The following is a 15,957-nucleotide window of genomic DNA, read 5'->3' on the forward strand; positions in this document are numbered from 1 at the left end:
TCTAAAAACCTGCTTTGTCATTATGGGAAATTGGATGTAGACTGAGGGATTTTAAATCAATTTTAGAATAAGGCTGTAACGTAACAAAATGTGGAACCCTCAAAGCTCATCACTAAGCTAAGGATCCTGGGATTAAACACCTCCCTCTACAACTGGATCCTGGACTTCCTGGCGGGCCGCCCCCAGGTGGTGAGGGTAGGTAGCAACACATCTGCCACACTGATCCTCAACACTGGAGCCCCCCAGGGGTGCGTGCTCAGTCCCCTCCTGTACTCCCTGTTCACCCACGACTGCATGGCCAGGCACGACTCCAACACAATCATTAAGTTTACAGACAACAGCAGTGGTAGGCCTGATCACCGACAAGGACGAGACAGCCTATAGGGAGGAGGTCAGAGACCTGGCCGGGTGGTGCCACAATAACAACCTATCCCTCAACGTAACCAAGACTAAGGAGATGATTGTGGACTACAGGAAAAGGAGGACCAAGCACGTCCCCATTCTCATCGACGTGGCTGTAGTGGAGCAGGTTGAGAGCTTCAAGTTCCTTGGTGTCCACATCAACAACAAACTAGAATGGTCCAAACACACCAAGACATTCGTAAAGCCTATTCCCCCTCAGGAAACTAAAAAGATTTGGCATGGGTCCTGAGATCCTCAAAAGGTTCTACAGCTGCAACATCGAGAGCATCCTGACTGGTTGCATCACTGCCTGGTACGGCAATTGCTCGGCCTCTGACCGCAAGGCTCTACAGAGGGTAGTGCGTTTGGCCCAGTACATCACTGGGGCTAAGCTGCCTGCCATCCAGGACCTCTACACCAGGTGGTGTCAGAGGAAGGCCCTAAAAATTGTAAAAGACCCCAGCCACCCCAGTCATAGACTGTTCTCTCTACTACCGCATGGCAAGCGGTACCAGAGTGCCAAGTCTAGGACAAAAAGGCTTCTCAACAGTTTTTACCCCCATGCCATAAGACTCCTGAAAAGGTAATCAAATGGCTCCCCAGACTATTTGCATTGTGTGCCCCCCAACCCCTCTTTTTACGCTGCTGCTACTCTCTGTTTATCGTATATGCATAGTCACTTTAACTGTACATTCATGTACATACTACCTCAATTGGGCCGACCAACCAGTGCTCCCGCACATTGGCTAACCGGGCTATCTGCATTGTGTCCCGCCCCCCACCAACCTTCAACCCCTCTTTTACGCTACTGCTACTCTCTGTTCATCATATATGCATAGTCACTTTAACCATATCTACATGTACATACTACCTCAATCAGCCTGACTAACCGGTGTCTGTATGTAGCCTCGCTACTTTTATAGCCTCGCTACTGTATATAGCCTATCTTTTTACTGTTGTTTTATTTCTTTACTTACCTATTGTTCAACTAACACCTTTTTTGCACTATTGGTTAGAGCCTGTAAGTAAACATTTCACTGTAAGGTCTACACCTGTTGTATTCGGCGCACGTGACAAATAAACTTTGATTTGATTTGAAAAAGTCAAGGGGTCTGAATACTTTCCGAAGGCACTGTGTGTGTATATATATTGATATATATACACTGCTCAAAACAATAAAGGGAACACTAAAATAACATATCCTAGATCTGAATGAATGAAATAATCTTATTAAATACTTTTTTCTTTAGATAGTTGAATGTGCTGACAACAAAATCACACAAAAATAATCAATGGAAATCCAATTTATCAACCCATGGAGGTCTGGATTTGGAGTCACACTCAAAATTAAAGTGGAAAACCACACTACAGGCTGATCCAACTTTGATGTAATGTCCTTAAAACAAGTCAAAATGAGGCTCAGTAGTATGTGTGGCCTCCACGTGCCTGTATGACCTCCCTACAACGCCTAGGCATGCTCCTGATGAGGTGGTGGATGGTCTCCTGAGGGATCTCCTCCCAGACCTGGACTAAAGCATCCACCAACTCCTGGACAGTCTGTGGTGCAACGTGGCGTTGGTGGATGGAGCGAGACATGATGTCCCAGATGTGCTCAATTGGATTCAGGTCTGGTGAACAGTCCATAGCAGCAATGCCTTCCTCTTGCAGGAACTGCTGACACACTCCAGCCACATGAGGTCTAGCATTGTCTTGCATTAGGAGGAACCCAGGGCCAACCGCACCAGCATATGGTCTCACAAGGGGTCTGAGGATCTCATCTCGGTACCTAATGGCAGTCAGGCTACCTCTGGCGAGCACATGGAGGGCTGTGCGTCCCCCCAAAGAAATGCCACCCCACACCATGACTGACCCACCGCCAAACCGGTCATGCTGGAGGATGTTGCAGGCAGCAGAACGTTCTCCACGGCGTCTCCAGACTCTGTCACGTCTGTCACATGTGCTCAGTGTGAACCTGCTTTCATCTGTGAAGAGCACAGGGCGCCAGTGTTGAATTTGCCAATCTTGGTGTTCTCTGGCAAATGCCAAACGTCCTGCACGGTGTTGGGCTGTAAGCACAACCCCCACCTGTGGACGTCGGGCCCTCATACCACCCTCATGGAGTCTGTTTCTGACCGTTTGAGCAGACACATGCACATTTGTGGCCTGCTGGAGGTCATTTTGCAGGGCTCTGGCAGTGCTCCTCCTGCTCCTCCTTGCACAAAGGCGGAGGTAGCGGTCCTGCTGCTGGGTTGTTGCCCTCCTACGGCCTCCTCCACATCTCCTGATGTACTGGCCTGTCTCCTGGTAGCGCCTCCATGCTCTGGACACTACGCTGACAGACACAGCAAACCTTCTTGCCACAGCTCGCATTGATATGCCATCCTGGATGAGCTGCACTACTTGAGCCACTTGTGTGGGTTGTAGAATCCGTCTCATGCTACCACTAGAGTGAAAGCACTGCCAGCATTCAAAAGTGACCAAAACATCAGCCAGGAAGCATAGGAACCGAGAAGTGGTCTGTGCAGAGCCACTCCTTTATTGGGGGTGTCTTGCTAATTGCCTATAATTTCCACCTGTTGTCTATTCCATTTGCACAACAGCATGTGAAATGTATTGTCAATCAGTGTTGCTTCCTAAGTGGACAGTTTGATTTCACAGAAGTGTGATTGACTTGGAGTTACATTGTGTTGTTTAAGTGTTCCCTTTATTTTTTTGAGCAGTATATATATAAATAAACCACATTTGTTTGGGTATGTGGATCCAATTTGTACTGCTACAAACTAATGTGGTGGAGGTGGTCTCTATATTTAGGTACTGTGTGGTACCAGAGACTCACCTGTGGCCCAACACCACTTTGTGATTCTAAAAGCAACACATTGAAAAGTCAGTTAGTTGGCATTTCTGTGTTGTGAAGAACCACTCCTTGATTACGTAGCTAGGTTCTGAAGGCCCTGCATTAGATGGTATAAATAGAAGTCATTTTGAAAAAGTAGAATACTAGTAGGCGTTTGGCTTACCTCTCAAAGAAAACTACAAATTAGTTCCACAACAAGCATCATCGTCAACCATCAGACATGGTTAGTAGCCAATGTGGTCATTAGCGGCGTTGTTTTAGAAACACTGGCGTGAGGTATTCAAAAAATGCTTTCCCTGCTTCAGTTGTGTCCTTATAATGGTAGGAAAAACAAACGTCCACACGTCAAAGAGGGTCGGTGAGAGTTCAAGAGGCTGCTGTTCGGCTTCATTTTTACATTTTAGTCTTTTAGCAGGCGCTCTTATCCAGAGCGACCTACAGAAGGAATTAGGGTTAAGTGACTTGCTCAAAGGCACATTGACAGATTGTTTCACTTAGTCGGCTCAGGAATTCAAACCAGCAACTTTTCAGCTACCGGACAAACGCTTTTAACTGCTAGGCTACCTGTCACCCACATATGCAATTAAAGGCCATTGTTAATTAGATCTAGACGTATGGCTTTGACTGAGATGGTGCTTTGACTTCTTGAACATTTCATACTTTCAACTTGCACTGGAGTTCCTACAGATTTTCCCGTGGGAACTCTGTCTACTGTAGACTATGAGGAAATATGTAGGACATATTCTGTCCTTTCATTGTCTTTCTCAATAGAACTCTTTAGAATATGATTCTAAAAAACACAGGCCACAAAGTGTTCACTCGAGAGGTTGTTGACACAGATGAGCACAACCTGAGATGTATGATAGAAGACACTGATGAATTGATAAACTGTGTTATGATCCTGTACATTATGTTTAATTGGGGATTCATGGAAATATAATCATTAGGAACCTGATCCTTTCTCTCCAGGGAGGAGTCTTTCAAAATCGAAAGAAAACTTATGTTAATGTCAACTGTAATTTTCCAAAGGTATAGGATCAAACGTTCTGTAGTGGCAGCAGGTCCAAAAAAAATTAGATTCTCCATCTCCCTATCTTGAATTTGAATGTGTTGTTTTGATAGACTGGATGGAGGCCAATGTAACAGTAGAGATTCCCAAATGGCCCCCTATTCCCTATGCAGTGCACTACTTTTGACCAGGGGAGTAGGGTGCATTTGATATAAACAGAGTAGGGTCCATTTGATATAAACAGAGTAGGGTACATTTGATATAAACAGAGTAGGGTGCATTTGATACGCAACTACAGTAAAGCTTTCTTATTGGCCAAAACTCACAGTAAAGCTTCCTTATTGGCCAAAACTCACAGTAAAGCTTCCTTTGTTTATCATATATCCTGATGTGTAGTCACCTTACCCCTATACATACAGTATCTACCCTTACCACTCCAGTATTCCACCACATTTTAAATATGGCACTAACCATAGAACTGACCCTGTGTATAGCTACTGACCCTGGAACTGACCCTGTTTATAACTACTGACCCTGGAACTGACCCTGTATATATATATTTTTAAATTATTTATTACAAAAACAAGTCTATATACAATGTGAGCAAATGAGGTGAGATAAGGGAGGTAAAGGCAATAAAAAGGCCACGGTGGCGAAGTAAATACAATATATCAATTAAAACACTGGAATGGTAGATTTGCAGTGGATGAATGTGCAAAGTAGAAATACTGGGGTGCAAGGGAGCAAAATAAATAAATAAATAAATAAACATGGCAGCGAAGTAAATACAGTTGTCACGCCCTGACCTGAGAGAGACGGTTTATTTCTCTATTTTGTTAGGTCAGGGTGTGGTGTGGGCATTTTATGTTTTGTATTTCTTTGTTTTGGGCCGAGTATGGTTCCTAATCAGAGGCAGCTGTCTATCGTTGTCTCTGATTAGGAATCATACTTAGGCAGCCTTTTCCCACCTGTGTTTGTGGGTAGTTGTTTTCTGTTTTGTTTTCTGTACCTGACAGAACTGTGCGTGTTTGGTTTCCCTTTGTTATTTTTGTTTGAGTGTTTGTTTAATTCTAATAAAAGATCATGAACACATGCCACGCTGCATCTTGGTCCACTCATTACGACAGCCGTTACAACAATATAGCAAGTAAAACACTGGAATGGTAGATTTGCAATGGATGAATGTGCAAAGTAGAAATACTGGGGGTGCAAAGGAGCAAAATAAATAAATAAATACAGTAGGGGAAGAGGTAGTTGGATGGGCTAATTATAGATGGGCTATGTACAGGCGCAGTAATCTGTGAGCTGCTCTGACAGATGGTGCTTAAAGCTAGTGAGGGAGATAAGTGTTTCCAGTTTCAGAGATTTTTGTAGTTCGTTCCAGTCATTGGCAGCAGAGAACTGGAAGGAGAGGCGGCCAAAGGAGGAATTGGCTTTGGGGGTGACCAGAGAGATATACCTGCTGGAGCGCGTGCTACAGGTGGGTGCTGCTATGGTGACCAGTGAGCGGAGATAAGGGGGGACTTTACCTAGCAGGGTCTTGTAGATGACCTGGAGCCAGTGGGTTTGGCGACGAGTATGAAGCGAGAGCCAGCCAACGAGAGCGTACAGGTCGCAGTGGTGGGTAGTATATGGGGCTTTGGTGACAAAACGGATGGCACTATATATATATATATATATATATATATATATATAATAAAAATAAACTAATATATCTTGATTACATAAATATTCAACCCCCTGAGTCAATACATGTTAGAATCCCTTTTGGCAGTGATTACAGCTGTGAGTCTTTCTGGTTTCTGGGTAAGTCTCTAAGAGCTTTGCACACCTGGATTGTACAATATTTGCACATTATTCTTAAAAAATATTCTTCATGCTCTGGTTGTTGATCATTGCTAGACACCCATTTTAAAGTCTTGTCATAGATTTTCAAGACGATTTAAGTGGAAACTGTAACAAGGCCACTCAGGAACATTCAATATTGTCTTGGTAAGCAATTCAAGAAGAGTGGTACTCAGTGATGTGCTGGATTTGCCCCAAACATAACACTTTGTATTCAGGATATAAAGTTCATTTCTTTGCCACATTTTTTGCAGTTTTACTTTAGTGCCTTATTGCAAACAGGATGTATGTTTTGGAATTGAAAAACATTTGTACATTCTTGCTTCTTTTCACTCATTTAGATTAGTGTTGTTGATTAACTACAATGTTATTGGTCAATCCCCAGTTTTCTCCTATCACAGCTATTAAACTCTAACTGTTTTAATAAAGTCACCACTGGCATGGTGAAATCCCAGGGCGGTTTCCTACCTCTCCGCAACTGAATTAGGAAGGACGCCTGTATCTTTGTAGTGACTGGATCTAAACTGTAATTAATAACTTTACCATGCTCAAAGGGATATTCAATGTCTGCTTTTTTGTTTACCCATCTACCAATAGGTGCCCTTCTTTGAGAGACATTGAAAAACCTCCCTGGTGTTTGTGGTTCAATCTGTGTTTGAAATTCACTGCTCAACTGAGGGACCTTACTGATAATTGTATGTGTGGAGTACAGAGATGAGGTAGTCATTCAAAAATCATGTTAAAACACTATTATTGCACACAGAGGGCTTCCATGCAACTTACTTTGTGACTTTTTAAGCACATTTTTACTCCTGAACCTATTTAGGCTTGCCATAACAAAGGTGTTCAATACTTATTGACTCAAGACATTTCAGCTTAATTCGTTTTTTTTTTATTTATGGGAAAAAAAGCATAATTCCACTTTGCCAGTGACACAAAATGTCTGTTTAATACATATTCAGGCTGTAACACAGCAACATTTCAAGGGGTGTGAATACTTCCTGATGTATAATGAGTGTTGAGACAGGAGGGGGGGCTATTTTAGATGATTTGTCTGAGGTCCAACTTCCTCTCATGTGGAATCTACAATTTTACTTGATATAGTATTTACTTTAGATAGAGTTATTGCAGATACAGTACTGTACAGTGCCTTTGGAAAGTATTCAGATCCCTTGACTTTTTCGACATTTTGTTATGTTACAGCCTTATTCTAAAATTGATTCAATAAATGTAAAAAAATCCTCAGCAATCTACACACAATACCCCATAATGACAAAGTGAAAACAGATTTTTAGAAATGTTAGCATTTACATAAGTATTCAGACCCTTTGCTATGAGACTCGAAATTGAGCTCCGGTGCATCCTGTTGATTGGAGTCCACCTGTGATTGGACATGTCAAAGCAAAAACCAAGCCATGAGGTCAAAGGAATTGTCCTTAGAGTTCCGAGACAGGATTGTGACGAAGCACAGATCTGGAGAAGGGTACCCCATAAATTCTGCAGCATTGAAGGTCTCCAAGAACACAGTGGCCTCCATCATTCTTAAATGGAAGAAGTTTGGAACCACCAAGACTCTTCCTACAGCTGGCAACCTGACAAAACTGAGCAATCGGGGGAGAAGGGCCTTGGTCAGGGAGATTACCAAGAACCCGATGGTCACTCTGACAGAGCTCTGGAGTTCCTCTGTGGAGATGGGAGAACCTTCCAGAAGGACAACCATTTCTGCAGCACTCCACAAATCAGGCTTTTATGGTAGTGGCCAGATTGATGCCACTCCTCAGTAAAAGGCACATGACAGCCTGCTTGGAGTTTGCCAAAAGGCACCTAAAAGACTATCAGATCATGAGAAACAAGATTCTCTGGTCTGATGAAACCAAAATTGAACTGTTTGGCCTGAATGCCAAGCGTCACGTCGGGAGGAAACCTGGCACTATCCCTACGGTGAAGCATGGTGGTGGCAGCATCATGCTGTGGGGATGTTTTTCAGCTGCAGGAACTGGGAGACTAGTCAGGATTGAGGGGAAGATGAACAAAGCAAAGTACAGAGAGATCCTTAATGAAAACCTGCTCCAGAGCACTCAGGACCTCAGACTGGGGCGAAGGTTCACCTTCCAACAGGACAACGACCCTAAGTACCCAGCCAAGACAATGCAGGAGTGGCTTCGGTACAAGTCTCTGAATGTCCTTGAGTGGCCCAGCCAGATCCCGGACTTGAACCTGATCGAACATCTCTGGAGAGACCTGAAAATAGCTGTGCAGCAACACTCCCTATCCAACCTGACAGAGCTTGAGAGAATCTGCAGAGAAGAATGGGAGAAACTCCCCAAATACATGCATGCCAAGCTTGTAGCGTCATACCCAAGAAGACTCGACGCTGTAATCGCTGCCAAAGGTGATTCAAAAAAAGTACTGAGTAAAGGGTCTGAATACTTATGTAAATGTGACATTTCAGTGTTATTATTTTTTATAAATTAGCAAAAATGTCTAAAACTGTTTTTGCTTTGTCATTATGGGGTATTGTGTGTCGATTGATGATGAAAAAAAACAATTTATTACATTTTAGAATAAGGCTGTAACATAACAAAATGTGGAAAAATTCAAGGGGTCTGAATACTTTCTGAATGCACTGTACAGTACTGTGTCTACAGTAAATGATATATAAAGTACTGTATCTACAGTAAATTATATATAAAGTATTGTGTCTACAGTAAATGATATATAAAGTACTGTGTCTACAGTAAATAAAACATCAATTAAAATTGGAGATTCCACATGAGAGGAAATTGGACCTTGGACAAATCATCTAAAATAGCCCCCCCTCCTGTCTCAAAACGAACACCTGCTCTTTCCATGACATAGACTGACCAGGTGAATCCAGGTGAAAGATATGATACCTTATTGATGTCACTTGTTAAATCCACTTCAATCAGTGTAGATCAGTGGTCACCAATCTTTTCTGAGTCAAGATCAGTTTCTCAGTCAAAAAGCAAGCCAAGATCTAGCACTCAGATTTTTTTTAAACATTATTTAAATGTGTTGACAGTGCTGAAATAAACTTAGAAATGAACTCACTCATAAAAACAGATGCTCTTTTCTGTATTATTTGACAGCCTCTCTCTGGTCATGGTTTTAAAAGTTAGGAAATCTTACGTAGGCTAGTATCAAACTTAGCTGTGAGCGGGGAAGCTGTAGCTAGGCACGGTGATTTTAGCTATCCGCTTGACCTGCGCAGTAGACGGACTCAATTTAGCCACAGATCTCCGTGTTGGCAGAGTTTTTTTTTTAAGACAAATGAAAAGTAAAAAATTGGGAACACTTTGCCTACCCGGTGCGCAGGCCTTCTGAATCAAGTGCACCTACCGACAAGAGCGCAAAATGAAAAAAAAGCAACGCAAGCCTATATGCCTTTATCGTTGGCTTTACTACAGCAATGTTTGGTGATCGACTAGGAATGCCTTGAAGATCGACCAGTCTATCGCAATTGAACGGTTGGTGACCACTGGTGTAGATGAAGGGGAGGAGACAGGTTTAGCCTTGAGACAATTGAGACATGGATTGTGAATGTGTGCCATTCAGAGACAGTGCCTTTGAACAAGGTATGGTAGTGAGCTGCTCTGACAGATGGTGCTTAAAGCTAGTGAGGGAGATAAGTGTTTCCAGTTTCAGAGATTATTGTAGCTCGTTCCAGTCATTGGCAGCAGAGAACTGGAAGGAGAGACGGCCAAAGGAGGAATTGGCTTTGGGGGTGACCAGAGAGATATACCTGCTGGAGCGCGTGCTACAGGTGGGTGCTGCTATGGTGACCAGTGAGCGGAGATAAGGGGGGACTTTACCTAGCAGGGTCTTGTAGATGACCTGGAGCCAGTGGGTTTGGCGACGAGTATGAAGCGAGGGCCAGCCAACAAGAGCGTACAGGTCGCAGTGGTGGGTAGTATATGGGGCTTTGGTGACAAAACGGATGGCACTGTGATAGACTGCTTCCAGTTTATTGAGTAGGGTATTGAAGGCTATTTTGTAAATGACATCGCCGAAGTCGAGGATCGGTAGGATGGTCAGTTTTACGAGGGTATGTTTGGTAGCATGAGTTAAGGATGCTTTGTTGCGAAATAGGAAGCCAATTCTAGATTTAACTTTGGATTGGAGATGTTTGATGTGAGTCTGGAAGGAGAGCTTACAGTCTAACCAGACACCTAGGTATTTGTAGTTTTCCACATATTCTAAGTCAGAACCGTCCAGAGTAGTGATGCTGGACGGGCGGGCAGGCGCAGGCAGCGATTGGTTGAAGAGCATGCATTTAATTTTACTTGTATTTAAGAGCAGTTGGAGGCCACGGAAGGAAAGATGTATGTCCTTGAAGCTCGTCTGGAGGGTTGTTAACACAGTGTCCAAAGAAGGGCCAGAAGTATACAGAATGGTGTCATCTGCGTAGAGGTGGATCAGAGACTCACCAGCAGCAAGAGCGACATCATTGATGTATACAGAGAAAAGAGTTGGCCCAAGAATTGAACCCTGTGGCACCCCCATAGAGACTACCAGAGGCCCGGACAACAGGCCATCCGATTTGACACATTGAACTCTATCAGATAAGTAGTTGGTGAACCAGGCGATGCAATCATTTGAGAAACCAAGGCTATTGAGTCTGCCGATGAGGATGTGGTGATTGACAGAGTCGAAAGCCTTGGCCAGGTCAATGAATACGGCAGCACAGTATTGTTTCTTATCGATATCGTTTAGGACCTTGAGCGTGGCTGAGGTGCACCCGTGACCAGCTCTGAAATCAGATTGCATAGCGGAGAAGGTGCGGTGGGAACAGGGAACAGCCTATCGGGGAACAGCCTATCGGGGAACTGTAGATACAGTTCTGTATATATGATTTACCTGATTCACTGTATATATGATTTACTGTAGATACAGTTCTGTATATATGATTTACAGTAGATACAGTACTGCATATATGATTTACTGTAGATACAGTACTGCATATATGATTTACTGTAGATACAGTACTGTATATATGATTTACTGTAGATACAGTTCTGTATATATGATTTACTGTAGATACAGTTCTGTATAAATGATTTACTGTAGATACAGTTCTGTATATATGTTCTACTGTAGATACAGTACTGTATAAATGATTTACTGTAGATACAGTACTGTATATATACTTTACAGTAGATACAGTACTGTATATATGATTTACTGTAGATACAGTACTGTATATATGCTTTACAGTAGATACAGTACTGTATATATGATTTACTGTAGAGACAGTACAGTGGTTGTTGAGGCAAGGGACATTGAGGGCTTGGCGAGTAGTAGCCATCAGTAAGGGAGTGCACTTCTTCACCCTTACCCCCACAACAGGATAAACCAACCAGAGAGCTATAGAAGTTCCAGTAATTCTAGTGTGAGAGACCTTTGATCCAGTAGCCAAATGTAGACCCCCAGTTTAGGCCCATTTGTTGATTCCTTGTTCTTATACTTACAGTTTGGGACTTGAAAGGAGTCTAATTTACAGACCTGTGAAAATAACTGTGATAATGGGGCAGTTCCTCTGAACAAAATCATTGGTTTGCAACCACACTATACCCTACCCCTTAGGAAAAAAAGATTGCAGTCAGAGTGCAGTATAACTGCAGTACACTGCAGTATAACTACAGTATGCTGCAAATACTGCATCTAAAAATAACACCTATTTTTTTTACTGCAGTAATTTTGCACTTAGAGTTCAGTATAACTGCAGTTATTCTGCAGTTATTCTGCAATTCTGAGTCCAAAATATCACAGTCGACTGCGGTTACTGCGCTTTTACTACAGTTACTGCACTTTTACTACAGTTACTGCACCTTTACTGCAGTTACTGCACTTTTACTGCAGTTTAAAAACGGCAATCTTTTTTTGTAAGGGTAATGATCACGATGACTTGGGGTGTTTTTCTGAACAAATCTCCCCTCACAGAGGTGTCAAATCATGACTTTGTGTGTATGTTATGCATGGATGTCAATGGGAGATTTGGGGAAAACTTTGGTGAAACATTATTATGCGTGAGTATTGTATCTCAAGATGGGATTCACCCTATACTGCCTCTGTATCTCAAACATCATACAGGCTATTTCTCCTGCTGGCCAAGTTACTATTTATTTATAAAATGTAACCTTTATTTAACTAGGCAAGTCAGTTCAGAACAAATTCTTATTTAAAATGAACAGTGGGTTAATTGTCTTTTTCAGGGGCAGAACAACTGATTTTTTATTTGTCAGCTCAGGGATTTGATCCAGCAACCTTTCGGTTACTGGCCCAACACTCTAACCACTAGGCTACCTGCCGCCCGCTACTATATTGACGTCAATTGGAAATTCTGCGAAATGTACTGATGCAGAAGCCAGGATTCACCCCATCCTGACTATTCATACACACTATATATACAAAAGTATGTGGACACACCTTCAAATGAGTAGATTTGGCTATTTCAGTGACACCTGTTGCTGACAGGTGCTTAAAATCCATCACACAGCCATGCAATCTCCATAGACAAACATTGGCAGTAGAATGGCCTTACTGAAGAGCTCAGTGATTTTCATTGTGGCACCGTCATAGGACGCCACCTTTCCAACAAGTCAGTTTGTCAAATTTCTGCCCTGCTAGAACTTCCCTGGTCAACTGTAAGTGACCGAAACATCTAGGAGCATCAACGGCTCATAAGTTCACAGAACGAGATCCTTAGCGCATAAAAACTGTCCGTCCTCAGTTGCAACACACACTACTGAGTTCTAAACTGCCTCTGGAAGCAACGTCAGAACAATAACTGTTTGTTGGGAGCTTCCTGAAATGGGTTTCCATCGCTGAGCAGTCACACACAAGCCTAAGATCACCATGCGCAATGCCAAGTGTTGGTTGGAGTGGTGTAAAGCTCGCCGTCATTGGACTCTGGAGCAGTGGAAACGTGTTCTCTGGAGTGATGAATCACGCTTCACCATCTGGCAGTCCAACAGACGAATCTGGGTTTGGCAGATGCCAGGAGAACGCTACCTGCCCCAATGCATAGTGCCAACTGTAAAGTTTGGTGGAGGAATAATGGTCTGCTGCTGTTTTTCATGGATCAGGCTAGGCCCCTTAGTTCCAGGGAAGGGAAATCTTAACTCTACAGCATACAATTACATTTTAGACAATTCTGTGCTTCCAGGTTTGTGGCAACAGTTTGGGATGGCCCTTTCCTGTTTCAGCATGACAATGCCCCCGTGCACAAAGCAAGGTCCATACAGAAAGGATTTGTCGAGATCGGTGTGGAAGGACTTGACTGTTCTGCACAGAAACCTGTTCCAACATCTAGTGAAAAGCCTTTCCAGAAGAGTGGAGGCTGTTATAGTAGCAAAGGAGGGGACCAACTCCTTATTACAGTTTTTCTCGATTGTTTACACACATTTTCTGAAAGCATGCCTCATATTCTCAGAACTCTACACACAAATCAAAAAACACACACAATGGGCAAAACCCCTCAATTCTCCAGCAAAATGAAACTTTACTTTCAAAACAATGTTATTTCTTATCAAGATGGTATTTTGTTTTCAAATGACTCACACAAACCATCATATGAATAGACATTTATAAGAACCAGTTGAACACATGTGCTCAATGTAAAACACTATGATGAATGGAAAACACTTCCTCTCCATTCATCATAATGACTTAGGCTTTTTTTTGGTTCAGTGTTGCCATTATTACAGACAGTACATACATAAGTGTGTTGTAAAATATTTGAGAATATTGTTTTTATACTCAGAACACACAAATACACGGTAACAAATATATTTTATTTTTCCCACAAAAACAATGAACACAGTGTACATCCCATTCCCAACCAACACAAAGTTGCACATACAGTGGTCTACATACAAAACAGAAGAATTTAATGAATACAGTTACAGTAAAAAAATATAAAAAATAATGCTGCAACTCTCTTCTGTTGCGGTCTGGCCAAAGCACCTCATCCACAATCACAAGCGATGTTTTCCCTGGCCAAGCAGCGGGGGAAATATCGCCTAGCATGGCGATTCCAGCCATGAAAAGCATCAGCTGCTATATCTCCACATGCGTCTTCCATAGCTTGGAGAAGAGGTATACGCGTTTGTGGATTTCGGTCATACACTTTCCATCTCCAGGCAGAAAAAAATGTCTCAATAGGATTGAGGAATGGAGAATATGGAGGGAGATAAACAACTACAAAGCGTGGCTGGGCAGTGAACCAGTTACGAACCAGAGCAGCCCTGTGGAAACTTACCTTGTCCCAAATGATAACGTACCTGAGCTGCTCTGGGCCGTCTACCTGATCTGGTGGAATGAGTGTGTTGTGTAGGGTGTCCAGGAATGTGATCAGATGGGCGGTGCTGTATTGGTGGCTATTCGCTGCACACATTGTGATGTTCCCTCCGCGCTGGCCAGGGACTTGAACAAAGGCACGCTGACCGATGATATTCCTTCCCCTCTTTCGTCTTTTTGTGAGGTTGAATCCAACCTCAATGAAGATGAACTGGTGCTCCACTGCAGCCACCTCTAGCTCAAGGACTCTCTGAAACACACATGACAATCTCAGAAATAGACATGGAGTGTTCACTATTGTGAAGCACAATAATTATGATTACAATACTGAAATATGTATAATTTATACAGTGTTGAGAGTATGCATTAATTGTGGGATTGTATAGGACTCACTTGCACATAGTTATATCGCAATTCTTTGACTTTTCTGAATTGCATTCAAACGGCACCCTGTAGACCTGCTTCATCCTGAGATTATTTCTGCGCAAGACACGGTCCAGTGTTGATAAGCTTACCCTATCAATATCTCATTGTTTTCTATTGTTTTTCTTTGTATTTGCCGTAATGTTATGGCGTTATTTTCTAGGACCATGTTCATGATTTCAGTTTCCTTTTTAGGAGACAGAACATGTTCCCGACCACCTTGTGTTGGTAATCTTTCAGTTCTGCCAAACAAATAGTCAAATACTGTAAATACAAAGTAGGAATATATTTCCCAAATACTTGAAACATACTTTATTTTTACAGTCCTACAGAACAGTCCACAGGCAATACTGTACTACTGTACTCATTGAGTACTGTATTGATATGCAGTACTGCAATTTTCTAGTGAGAGTAGATTTCTTACCTATTCTCATTTCGGAATGTCCGGATGATGGATGCTACAGTGTACCTGCTCAAATTTGGCTGTACTCTTTGCCCAGCCTCCCTCATTGTTAGACCATGGTTGACCACATGATCAACCAAAGTGGCTCGGATCTCATCAGAGATTACGGTCCTTGGCCTTCCTCGTCATCGTCCTCGTCCTCCCCGTCCTCCGCCTCTTACTCTCACTCCTCTGGCTCTGCCTCTGCTTCCAATGTTGGCATCCATTGCTCCAAAACAGAAGACCTCACCTGTTGCCCTTTTATGCTAAAGCTCTGATTGCTAATTGTAAAACTGTGTGACGGGTGTTTGCCCATGTGATGAGTCAGTGTGCATATTTGAATGGCAGTGTGTTCATTGTGAAAACAAGAGATTTTCTGCATGAAAATTGTGCAAAATGCAAAGAATTGTGTGTAGTGTTTTGAAAAAAGTGTGTTTTAGAACTGCAATTTGAGTGTAAAGCAGGAATTGTGCTTGTAGTTTAGCAGAATTGGTTCAGGGGGTTGGTGCATGAGTTACATGTTGTGGTCATTGTGTCTCAAGTACCAGTATTTGTGTATGACCAATTGAGAAAAACTGTAATGCCCATGATTTTGGAATGAGATGTTCGACGAGCAGGTGTCCACATATTTTCGGTTATGTAGTGTATTTCTCTTCCTAGCAA

This window comes from Salmo salar, chromosome 15 (genome assembly GCF_965601325.2).
Source record: "Salmo salar chromosome 15, fSalSal1, whole genome shotgun sequence".
In the NCBI taxonomy this organism is placed as follows: domain Eukaryota; kingdom Metazoa; phylum Chordata; class Actinopteri; order Salmoniformes; family Salmonidae; genus Salmo; species Salmo salar.